Source organism: Balaenoptera borealis, assembly GCF_965194805.1.
Source record: "Balaenoptera borealis genome assembly, chromosome: 4".
In the NCBI taxonomy this organism is placed as follows: Eukaryota; Metazoa; Chordata; class Mammalia; order Artiodactyla; family Balaenopteridae; genus Balaenoptera; species Balaenoptera borealis.
Genome location: NC_138861.1, coordinates 24,984,796 through 24,997,808, shown reverse-complemented (window position 1 = coordinate 24,997,808; position 13,013 = coordinate 24,984,796).

The following is a 13,013-nucleotide window of genomic DNA, read 5'->3' as shown; positions in this document are numbered from 1 at the left end:
ACCCTAAACCGAGCCCTAACCCTAACCCTAACCCATACCCTACGCCGTACCCGACCCCCTCCCCGAAGCCGTACCCTAAGCCGTACCCTAAGCCTAACCCTAAGCCTAACCCTAACCCTAGGCTTCCGTTGACTGCTTCTGCCTCCTATAGGTTTCCTAAGCACTAGTGTTTTAAGGAACAGCTTAAAAAGAGAATCCTAATGTGATTTCTTTATAATGGGTGTGTTCCTCATTTTATCCTAGTGTCTAAACTCTTCTCCATGGCTGGACCCCCAAATAATATTCCTTTACGTGCTAAGGGGTATCTAGAGAGTGGGATAGGTTTAATAACTACCCTAACCCTAACGCGTACCCTAACCCTAACCCCTACCCTAAACCTAACACGTACCCTAATCCTAACCCGTACCCTAAACCGAGCCCTAACCCTAACACTAACCCTAACCCTAACCCTAACCCATACCCTACGCCGTACCCGAACCCCTCCCCGAACCCGTACCATAAGCCGTACCCTAAGCTTAACCCTAAGCCTAACCCTAACCCTAGGCTACCCTTGACTGCTTCTGCCTGCAATAGATTTCCTAAGCTCTAGTGTTTTAAGGAACAGCTTAAAAAGAGAATCCTAATGTGATTTCTTTATAATGGGTGTGTTCCTTATCTTATCCTAGTGTCTAAACTCTTCTCCATGGCTGGACCCCCAAATAATATTCCTTTACGTGCTAAGGGGTATCTAGAGAGTGGGATAGGTTTAATAACTACCCTAACCCTAACGCGTACCCTAACCCTAACACGTACCCTAATCCTAACCCGTAACCTAAACCGAGCCCTAACCCTAACACTAACCGTAAACCTAACCCTAACCCATACCCTATGCCGTACCTGAACCCCTCCCCAAACCCGTACCCTAAGCCGTACCCTAAGCCTAACCCTAAGCCTAACCCTAACCCTAGGCTACCCTTGACTGCTTCTGCCTCCAATAGATTTCCTAAGCACTAGTGTTTTAAGGAACAGCTGAAAAAGAGAATCCTAATGTGATTTCTTTATAATGGGTGTGTTCCTTATCTTATCCTAGTGTCTAAACTCTTCTCCATGGCTGGACCCCCAAATACTATTCCTTTACGTGCTAAGGGGTATCTAGAGAGTGGGATAGGTTTAATAACTACCCTAACCCTAACGCGTACCCTAACCCTAACCCCTACCCTTACCGTAACACGTACCCTAATCCTAACCCGTAACCTAAACCGAGCCCTAACCCTAACACTAACCCTAACCCTAACCCTAACCCATACCCTACGCCGTACCCGAACCCCTCCCCGAAGCCGTACCCTAAGCCGTACCCTAAGCCTAACCCTAAGCCTAACCCTAACCCTAGGCTACCGTTGACTGCTTCTGCCTCCAATAGGTTTCCTAAGCACTAGTGTTTTAAGGAACAGCTTAAAAAGAGAATCCTAATGTGATTTCTTTATAATGGGTGTGTTCCTTATCTTATCCTAGTGTCTAAACTCTTCTCCATGGCTGCACCCCCAAATAATATTCCTTTACGTGCTAAGGGGTATCTAGAGAGTGGGATAGGTTTAATAACTACCCTAACCCTAACGCGTACCCTAAACCTAACGCCTACCCTAACCCTAACACGTACCCTAAACCTAACCCGTAACCTAAACCGAGCCCTAACCCTAACACGAACCCTAACCCTAACAGTAACCCATACCCTACGCTGTACCCGAACCCCTCCCCGATCTCGTACCCTAAGCCGTACCCTAAGCCTAACCCTCAGCCTAACCCTAACCCTAGGCTACCCTTGACTGCTTCTGCCTCCAATAGATTTCCTAAGCACTAGTGTTTTAAGGAACAGCTTAAAAAGAGAATCCTAATGTGATTTCTTTATAATGGGTGTGTTCCTTATCTTATCCTAGTGTCTAAACTCTTCTCCATGGCTGGACCCCCAAATAATATTCCTTTACGTGCTAAGGGGTATCTAGAGAGTGGGATAGGTTTAATAACTACCCTAACCCTAACGCGTACCCTAACCCTAACCCCTACCCTAACCCTAACACGTACCCTAATCCTAACCCGTACCCTAAACCGAGCCCTAACCCTAACACTAACCCTAACCCTAACCCTAACCCATACCCTACGCCGTACCCGAACCCCTCCCCGAACCCGTACCATAAGCCGTACCCTAAGCTTAACCCTAAGCCTAACCCTAACCCTAGGCTACCCTTGACTGCTTCTGCCTGCAATAGATTTCCTAAGCACTAGTGTTTTAAGGAACAGCTTAAAAAGAGAATCCTAATGTGATTTCTTTATAATGGGTGTGTTCCTTATCTTATCCTAGTGTCTAAACTCTTCTCCATGGCTGGACCCCCAAATGATATTCCTTTACGTGCTAAGGGGTATCTAGAGAGTGGGATAGGTTTAATAACTACCCTAACCCTAACGCGTACCCTAACCCTAACCCCTACCCTAACCCTAACACGTACCCTAATCCTAACCCGTACCCTAAACCGAGCCCTAACCCTAACACTAACCCTAACCCTAACCCTAACCCATACCCTACGCCGTACCCGAACCCCTCCCCGAACCCGTACCATAAGCCGTACCCTAAGCTTAACCCTAAGCCTAACCCTAACCCTAGGCTACCCTTGACTGCTTCTGCCTGCAATAGATTTCCTAAGCACTAGTGTTTTAAGGAACAGCTTAAAAAGAGAATCCTAATGTGATTTCTTTATAATGGGTGTGTTCCTTATCTTATCCTAGTGTCTAAACTCTTCTCCATGGCTGGACCCCCAAATAATATTCCTTTACGTGCTAAGGGGTATCTAGAGAGTGGGATAGGTTTAATAACTACCCTAACCCTAACGCGTACCCTAACCCTAACACGTACCCTAATCCTAACCCGTACCCTAAACCGAGCCCTAACCCTAACACTAACCGTAACCCTAACCCTAACCCATACCCTACGCCGTACCCGAACCCCTCCCCGAACCCGTACCCGAAGCCGTACCCTAAGCCTAACCCTAAGCCTAACCCTAACCCTAGGCTACCCTTGACTGCTTCTGCCTCCAATAGATTTCCTAAGCACTAGTGTTTTAAGGAACAGCTGAAAAAGAGAATCCTAATGTGATTTCTTTATAATGGGTGTGTTCCTTATCTTATCCTAGTGTCTAAAGTCTTCTCTATGGCTGGACCCCCAAATAATATTCCTTTACGTGCTAAGGGGTATCTAGAGAGTGGGATAGGTTTAATAACTACCCTAACCCTAACGCGTACCCTAACCTTAACCCCTACCCTAACCCTAACACGTACCCTAATCCTAACCCGTACCCTAAACCGATCCCTAACGCAAACACTAACCCTAACACTAACCCTAACCCATACCCTACGGCGTACCCGACCCCCTCCCCGAACCCGTACCCTAAGCCGTACCCTAAGCCTAACCCTAAGCCTAACCCTAACCCTAGGCTACCCTTGACTGCTTCTGCCTCCAATAGATTTCCTAAGCACTAGTGTTTTAAGGAACAGCTTAAAAAGAGAATCCTAATGTGATTTCTTTATAATGGGTGTGTTCCTTATCTTATCCTAGTGTCTAAACTCTTCTCCATGGCTGGACCCCCAAATAATATTCCTTTACGTGCTAAGGGGTATCTAGAGAGAGGGATAGGTTTAATAACTACCCTAACCCTAACGCGTACACTAACCCTAACTCCTACCCTAACCCTAACACGTACCCTAATCCTAAACCATACCCTAAACCGAGCCCTAACCCTAACACTAACCCTAACCCTAACCCTAACCCATACCCTACGCCGTACCCGACCCCCTCCCCGAAGCCGTACCCTAAGCCGTACCCTAAGCCTAACCCTAAGCCTAACCCTAACCCTAGGCTTCCGTTGACTGCTTCTGCCTCCTATAGGTTTCCTAAGCACTAGTGTTTTAAGGAACAGCTTAAAAAGAGAATCCTAATGTGATTTCTTTATAATGGGTGTGTTCCTCATCTTATCCTAGTGTCTAAACTCTTCTCCATGGCTGGACCCCCAAATAATATTCCTTTACGTGCTAAGGGGTATCTAGAGAGTGGGATAGGTTTAATAACTACCCTAACCCTAACGCGTACCCTAACCCTAACCCCTACCCTAACCCTAACACGTACCCTTATCCTAACCCGTACCCTAAACCGAGCCCTAACCCTAACCCTAACCCTAACCCTAACCCTAACCCATACCCTACGCCGTACCCGAACCCCTCCCCGAACCCGTACCCTAAGCTGTACCCTAAGCCTAACCCTCAGCCTAACCCTAACCCTAGGCTACCCTTGACTGCTTCTGCCTCCAATAGATTTCCTAAGCACTAGTGTTTTAAGGAACAGCTGAAAAAGAGAATCCTAATGTTATTTCTTTATAATGGGTGTGTTCCTTATCTTATCCTAGTGTCTAAACTCTTCTCCATGGCTGGACCCCCAAATAATATTCCTTTACGTGCTAAGGGGTATCTAGAGAGTGGGATAGGTTTAAGAACTACCCTAACCCTAACACGTACCCTAACCCTAACCCCTACCCTAACCCTAACACGTACCCTAATCCTAACCCGTTCCCTAAACCGAGCCCTAACCCTAACACTAACCCTAACCCTAACCCATACCCTACGCCGTACCCGAACCCCTCCCCGAACCCGTACCCGAAGCCGTACCCTCAGCCTAACCCTAACCCTAGGCTACCCTTGACTGCTTCTGCCTCCAATAGATTTCCTAAGCACTAGTGTTTTAAGGAACAGCTGAAAAAGAGAATCCTAATGTGATTTCTTTATAATGGGTGTGTTCCTTATCTTATCCTAGTGTCTAAACTCTTCTCCATGGCTGGACCCCCAAATAATATTCCTTTACGTGCTAAGGGGTATCTAGAGAGTGGGATAGGTTTAATAACTACCCTAACCCTAACGCGTACCCTAACCCTAACCCCTACCCTAACCCTAACACGTACCCTTATCCTAACCCGTACCCTAAACCGAGCCCTAACCCTAACACTAACCCTAACCCTAACCCTAACCCATACCCTACGCCGTACCCGAACCCCTCCCCGAACCCGTACCCTAAGCTGTACCCTAAGCCTAACCCTCAGCCTAACCCTAACCCTAGGCTACCCTTGACTGCTTCTGCCTCCAATAGATTTCCTAAGCACTAGTGTTTTAAGGAACAGCTGAAAAAGAGAATCCTAATGTGATTTCTTCATAATGGGTGTGTTCCTTATCTTATCCTAGTGTCTAAACTCTTCTCCATGGCTGGACCCCCAAATAATATTCCTTTACGTGCTAAGGGGTATCTAGAGAGTGGGATAGGTTTAAGAACTACCCTAACCCTAACGCGTACCCTAACCCTAACCCCTACCCTAACCCTAACACGTACCCTAATCCTAACCCGTACCCTAAACCGAGCCCTAACCCTAACACTAACCCTAAACCTAACCCTAACCCATACCCTACGCCGTACCCGAACCCCTCCCCGAACCCGTACCCTAAGCCGTACCCTAAGCCTAACCCTAAGCCTAACCCTAACCCTAGGCTACCCTTGACTGCTTCTGCCTCCAATAGATTTCCTAAGCACTAGTGTTTTAAGGAACAGCTTAAAAACAGAATCCTAATGTGATTTCTTTATAATGGGTGTGTTCCTTATCTTATCCTAGTGTCTAAACTCTTCTCCATGGCTGGACCCCCAAATAATATTCCTTTACGTGCTAAGGGGTATCTAGAGAGTGGGATAGGTTTAATAACTACCCTAACCCTAACGCGTACCCTAACCCTAACACGTACCCTAATCCTAACCCGTACCCTAAACCGAGCCCTAACCCTAACACTAACCGTATCCCTAACCCTAACCCATACCCTACGCCGTACCCGAACCCCTCCCCGAACGCGTACCCGAAGCCGTACCCTAAGCCTAACCCTAAGCCTAACCCTAACCCTAGGCTACCCTTGACTGCTTCTGCCTCCAATAGATTTCTTAAGCACTAGTGTTTTAAGGAACAGCTGAAAAAGAGAATCCTAATGTGATTTCTTTATAATGGGTGTGTTCCTTTTCTTATCCTAGTGTCTAAAGTCTTCTCCATAGCTGGACCCCCAAATAATATTCCTTTACGTGCTAAGGGGTATCTAGAGAGTGGGATAGGTTTAATAACTACCCTAACCCTAATGCGTACCCTAACCCTAACCCCTACCCTAACCCTAACACGTACCCTAACCATAACCCGTTCCCTAAACCGAGCCCTAACCCTAACACTAACCCTAACCCTCACAGTAACCCATACCCTACGCCGTACCCGAACCCCTCCCCAAACCCGTACCCTAAGCCTATCCCTAAGCCTAACCCTAACCCTAGACTACCCTTGACTGCTTCTGCCTCCAATAGATTTCCTAAGCACTAGTGTTTTAATGAACAGCTTAAAAAGAGAATCCTAATGTGATTTCTTTATAATGGGTGTGTTTCTTATCTTATCCTAGTGTCTAAACTCTTCCCCATGGCTGGACCCCCAAATAATATTCCTTTACGTGCTAAGGGATATCTAGAGAGTGGGATAGGTTTAATAACTACCCTAACCCTAACGCGTACCCTAACCCTAACCCCTACCCTAACCCTAACACGTACCCTAATCCTAACCCGTACCCTAAACCGATCCCTAACGCTAACACTAACCCTAACCCTAACCCTAACCCATACCCTACGCAGTACCCGAACCCCTCCCCGAACCCGTACCCTAAGCCGTACCCTGAGCCTAACCCTAAGCCTAACCCTAACCCTAGGCTACCCTTGACTGCTTCTGCCTGCAATAGATTTCCTAAGCACTAGTGTTTTAAGGAACAGCTGAAAAAGAGAATCGTAATGTGATTTCTTTATAATGGGTGTGTTCCTTATCTTATGCTAGTGTCTAAACTCTTCTCCATGGCTGGACCCCCAAATAATATTCCTTTACGTGCTAAGGGGTATCTAGAGAGTGGGATAGGTTTAATAACTACCCTAACCCTAACGCGTACCCTAACCCTAACCCCTACCCTAACCCTAACACGTACCCTAATCCTAACCCATAACCTAAACCGAGCCCTAACCCTAACACTAACCCTAACCCTAACCCTAACCCATACCCTATGCCGTACCTGAACCCCTCCCCAAACCCGTACCCTAAGCCGTACCCTAAGCCTAACCCTAAGCCTAACCCTAACCCTAGGCTACCCTTGACTGCTTCTGCCTCCAATAGATTTCCTAAGCACTAGTGTTTTAAGGAACAGCTGAAAAAGAGAATCCTAATGTAATTTCTTTATAATGGGTGTGTTCCTTATCTTATCCTAGTGTCTAAACTCTTCTCCATGGCTGGACCCCCAAATACTATTCCTTTACGTGCTAAGGGGTATCTAGAGAGTGGGATAGGTTTAATAACTACCCTAACCCTAACGCGTACCCTAACCCTAACCCCTACCCTAACCGTAACACGTACCCTAATCCTAACCCGTAACCTAAACCGAGCCCTAACCCTAACACTAACCCTAACCCTAACCCTAACCCATACCCTACGCCGTACCCGACCCCCTCCCCGAAGCCGTACCCTAAGCCGTACCCTAAGCCTAACCCTAAGCCTAACCCTAACCCTAGGCTACCGTTGACTGCTTCTGCCTCCAATAGGTTTCGTAAGCACTAGTGTTTTAAGGAACAGCTGAAAAAGAGAATCCTAATGTGATTTCTTTATAATGGGTGTGTTCATTATCTTATCCTAGTGTCTAAACTCTTCTCCATGGCTGCACCCCCAAATAATATTCCTTTACGTGCTAAGGGGTATCTAGAGAGTGGGATAGGTTTAATAACTACCCTAACCCTAACGCGTACCCTAACCCTAACCCCTACCCTAACCCTAACACGTACCCTAATTCTAACCCGTACCCTAAACCGAGCCCTAACCCTAACACTAACCCTAACCCTAACCCTAACCCATCCCCTACGCCGTACCCGAATCCCTCCCCAAACCCGTACCCTAAGCCGTACCCTAAGCCTAACCCTAAGCCTAACCCTAACCCTAGGCTACCCTTGACTGCTTCTGCCTCCAGTAGATTTCATAAGCACTAGTGTTTTAAGGAACAGCTGAAAAAGAGAATCCTAAAGTGATTTCTTTATAATGGGTGTGTTCCTTATCTTATCCTAGTGTCTAAACTCTTCTCCATGGCTGGACACCCAAATAATATTCCTTTACGTGCTAAGGGGTATCTAGAGAGTGGGATAGGTTTAATAACTACCCTAACCCTAATGCGTACCCTAACCCTAACCCCTACCCTAACCCTAACACGTACCCTAATCCTAACCCGTACCCTAAACCGAGCCCTAACCCTAACACTAACCCTAACCCTAACCCTAACCCATACCCTACGCCGTACCCGAACCCCTCCCCGAACCCGTACCATAAGCCGTACCCTAAGCTTAACCCTAAGCCTAACCCTAACCCTAGGCTACCCTTGACTGCTTCTGCCTGCAATAGATTTCCTAAGCACTAGTGTTTTAAGGAACAGCTTAAAAAGAGAATCCTAATGTGATTTCTTTATAATGGGTGTGTTCCTTATCTTATCCTAGTGTCTAAACTCTTCTCCATGGCTGGACCCCCAAGTAATATTCCTTTACGTGCTAAGGGGTATCTAGAGAGTGGGATAGGTTTAATAACTACCCTAACCCTAACGCGTACCCTAACCCTAACACGTACCCTAATCCTAACCCGTACCCTAAACTGAGCCCTAACCCTAACACTAACCGTAACCCTAACCCTAACCCATACCCTACGCCGTACCCGAACCCCTCCCCGAACCCGTACCCGAAGCCGTACCCTAAGCCTAACCCTAAGCCTAACCCTAACCCTAGGCTACCCTTGACTGCTTCTGCCTCCAATAGATTTCCTAAGCACCAGTGTTTTAAGGAACAGCTGAAAAAGAGAATCCTAATGTGATTTCTTTATAATGGGTGTGTTCCTTATCTTATCCTAGTGTCTAAACTCTTCTCCATGGCTGGACCCCCAAATAATATTCCTTTACGTGCTAAGGGGTATCTAGAGAGAGGGATAGGTTTAATAACTACCCTAACCCTAACGCGTACCCTAACCCTAACTCCTACCCTAACCCTAACACGTACCCTAATCCTAAACCATACCCTAAACCGAGCCCTAACCCTAACACTAACCCTAACCCTAACCCTAACCCATACCCTACGCCGTACCCGACCTCCTCCCCGAAGCCGTACCCTAAGCCGTACCCTAAGCCTAACCCTAAGCCTAACCCTAACCCTAGGCTTCCGTTGACTGCTTCTGCCTCCTATAGGTTTCCTAAGCACTAGTGTTTTAAGGAACAGCTTAAAAAGAGAATCCTAATGTGATTTCTTTATAATGGGTGTGTTCCTTATCTTATCCTAGTGTCTAAACTCTTCTCCATGGCTGGACCCCCAAATAATATTCCTTTACGTGCTAAGGGGTATCTAGAGAGTGGGATAGGTTTAATAACTACCCTAACCCTAACGCGTACCCTAACCCTAACACCTACCCTAACCCTAACACGTACCCTTATCCTAACCCGTACCCTAAAACGAGCCCTAACCCTAACCCTAACCCTAACCCTAACCCTAACCCTAACCCATACCCTACGCCGTACCCGAACCCCTCCCCGAATCCGTACCCTAAGCTGTACCCTAAGCCTAACCCTCAGCCTAACCCTAACCCTAGGCTACCCTTGACTGCTTCTGCCTCCAATAGATTTCCTAAGCACTAGTGTTTTAAGGAACAGCTGAAAAAGAGAATCCTAATGTGATTTCTTTATAATGGGTGTGTTCCTTATCTTATCCTAGTGTCTAAACTCTTCTCCATGGCTGGACCCCCAAATAATATTCCTTTACGTGCTAAGGGGTATCTAGAGAGTGGGATAGGTTTAAGAACTACCCTAAGCTTAACGCGTACCCTAACCCTAACCCCTACCCTAACCCTAACACGTACCCTAATCCTAACCCGTACCCTAAACCGAGCCCTAACCCTAACACTAACCCTAACCCATACCCTACGCCGTACCCGAACCCTTCCCCGAACCCGTACCCGAAGCCGTACCCTCAGCCTAACCCTAACCCTAGGCTACCCTTGACTGCTTCTGCCTCCAATAGATTTCCTAAGCACTAGTGTTTTAAGGAACAGCTGAAAAAGAGAATCCTAATGTGATTTCTTTATAATGGGTGTGTTCCTTATCTTATCCTAGTGTCTAAACTCTTCTCCATGGCTGGACCCCCAAATAATATTCCTTTACGTGCTAAGGGGTATCTAGAGAGTGGGATAGGTTTAATAACTACCCTAACCCTAACGCGTACCCTAACCCTAACCCCTACCCTAACCCTAACACGTACCCTTATCCTAACCCGTACCCTAAACCGAGCCCTAACCCTAACCCTAACCCTAACCCTAACCCTAACCCATACCCTACGCCGTACACGAACCCCTCCCCGAACCCGTACCCTAAGCTGTACCCTAAGCCTAACCCTCAGCCTAACCCTAACCCTAGGCTACCCTTGACTGCTTCTGCCTCCAATAGATTTCCTAAGCACTAGTGTTTTAAGGAACAGCTGAAAAAGAGAATCCTAATGTGATTTCTTCATAATGGGTGTGTTCCTTATCTTATCCTAGTGTCTAAACTCTTCTCCATGGCTGGACCCCCAAATAATATTCCTTTACGTGCTAAGGGGTATCTAGAGAGTGGGATAGGTTTAATAACTAACCTAAACCTAACGCGTACCCTAACCCTAACCCCTACCCTAACCCTAACACGTACCCTAATCCTAACCCGTACCCTAAACCGAGCCCTAACCCTAACACTAACCCTAAACCTAACCCTAACCCATACCCTACGCCGTACCCGAACCCCTCCCCGAACCCGTACCCTAAGCCGTACCCTAAGCCTAACCCTAAGCCTACCCCTAACCCTAGGCTACCCTTGACTGCTTCTGCCTCCCATAGATTTCCTAAGCACTAGTGTTTTAAGGAACAGCTTAAAAACAGAATCCTAATGTGATTTCTTTATAATGGGTGTGTTCCTTATCTTATCCTAGTGTCTAAACTCTTCTCCATGGCTGGACCCCCAAATAATATTCCTTTACGTGCTAAGGGGTATCTAGAGAGTGGGATAGGTTTAATAACTACCCTAACCCTAACGCGTACCCTAACCCTAACACGTACCCTAACCCTAACACATACCCTAAACCTAACCCATAATCTAAACCGAGCCCTAACCCTAACACTAACCCTAACCCTAACCCTAACCCATACCCTATGCCGTACCTGAACCCCTCCCCAAACCCGTACCCTAAGCCGTACCCTAAGCCTAACCCTAAGCCTAACCCTAACCCTAGGCTACCCTTGACTGCTTCTGCCTCCAATAGATTTCCTAAGCACTAGTGTTTTAAGGAACAGCTGAAAAAGAGAATCGTAATGTGATTTCTTTATAATGGGTGTGTTCCTTATCTTATGCTAGTGTCTAAACTCTTCTCCATGGCTGGACCCCCAAATAATATTCCTTTACGTGCTAAGGGGTATCTAGAGAGTGGGATAGGTTTAATAACTACCCTAACCCTAACGCGAACCCTAACCCTAACCCCTACCCTAACCGTAACACGTACCCTAATCCTAACCCGTAACCTAAACCGAGCCCTAACCCTAACACTAACCCTAACCCTAACCCTAACCCATACCCTACGCCGTACCCGACCCACTCCCCGAAGCCGTACCCTAAGCCGTACCCTAAGCCTAACCCTAAGCCTAACCCTAACCCTAGGCTACCCTTGACTGCTTCTGCCTCCCATAGATTTCCTAAGCACTAGTGTTTTAAGGAACAGCTTAAAAACAGAATCCTAATGTGATTTCTTTATAATGGGTGTGTTCCTTATCTTATCCTAGTGTCTAAACTCTTCTCCATGGCTGGACCCCCAAATAATATTCCTTTACGTGCTAAGGGGTATCTAGAGAGTGGGATAGGTTTAATAACTACCCTAACCCTAACGCGTACCCTAACCCTAACACGTACCCTAATCCTAACCCGTACCCTAAACCGAGCCCTAACCCTAACACTAACCGTATCCCTAACCCTAACCCATACCCTACGCCGTACCCGAACCCCTCCCCGAACGCGTACCCGAAGCCGTACCCTAAGCCTAACCCTAAGCCTAACCCTAACCCTAGGCTACCCTTGACTGCTTCTGCCTCCAATAGATTTCCTAAGCACTAGTGTTTTAAGGAACAGCTGAAAAAGAGAATCCTAATGTGATTTCTTTATAATGGGTGTGTTCCTTTTCTTATCCTAGTGTCTAAAGTCTTCTCCATAGCTGGACCCCCAAATAATATTCCTTTACGTGCTAAGGGGTATCTAGAGAGTGGGATAGGTTTAATAACTACCCTAACCCTAATGCGTACCCTAACCCTAACCCCTACCCTAACCCTAACACGTACCCTAACCATAACCCGTTCCCTAAACCGAGCCCTAACCCTAACACTAACCCTAACCCTCACAGTAACCCATACCCTACGCCGTAACCGAACCCCTCCCCAAACCCGTACCCTAAGCCTATCCCTAAGCCTAACCCTAACCCTAGACTACCCTTGACTGCTTCTGCCTCCAATAGATTTCCTAAGCACTAGTGTTTTAATGAAAAGCTTAAAAAGAGAATCCTAATGTGATTTCTTTATAATGGGTGTGTTTCTTATCTTATCCTAGTGTCTAAACTCTTCCCCATGGCTGGACCCCCAAATAATATTCCTTTACGTGCTAAGGGGTATCTAGAGAGTGGGATAGGTTTAATAACTACCCTAACCCTAACGCGTACCCTAACCCTAACCCCTACCCTAACCCTAACACGTACCCTAATCCTAACCCGTACCCTAAACCGATCCCTAACGCTAACACTAACCCTAACCCTAACCCTAACCCATACCCTACGCAGTACCCGAACCCCTCCCCGAACCCGTACCCTAAGC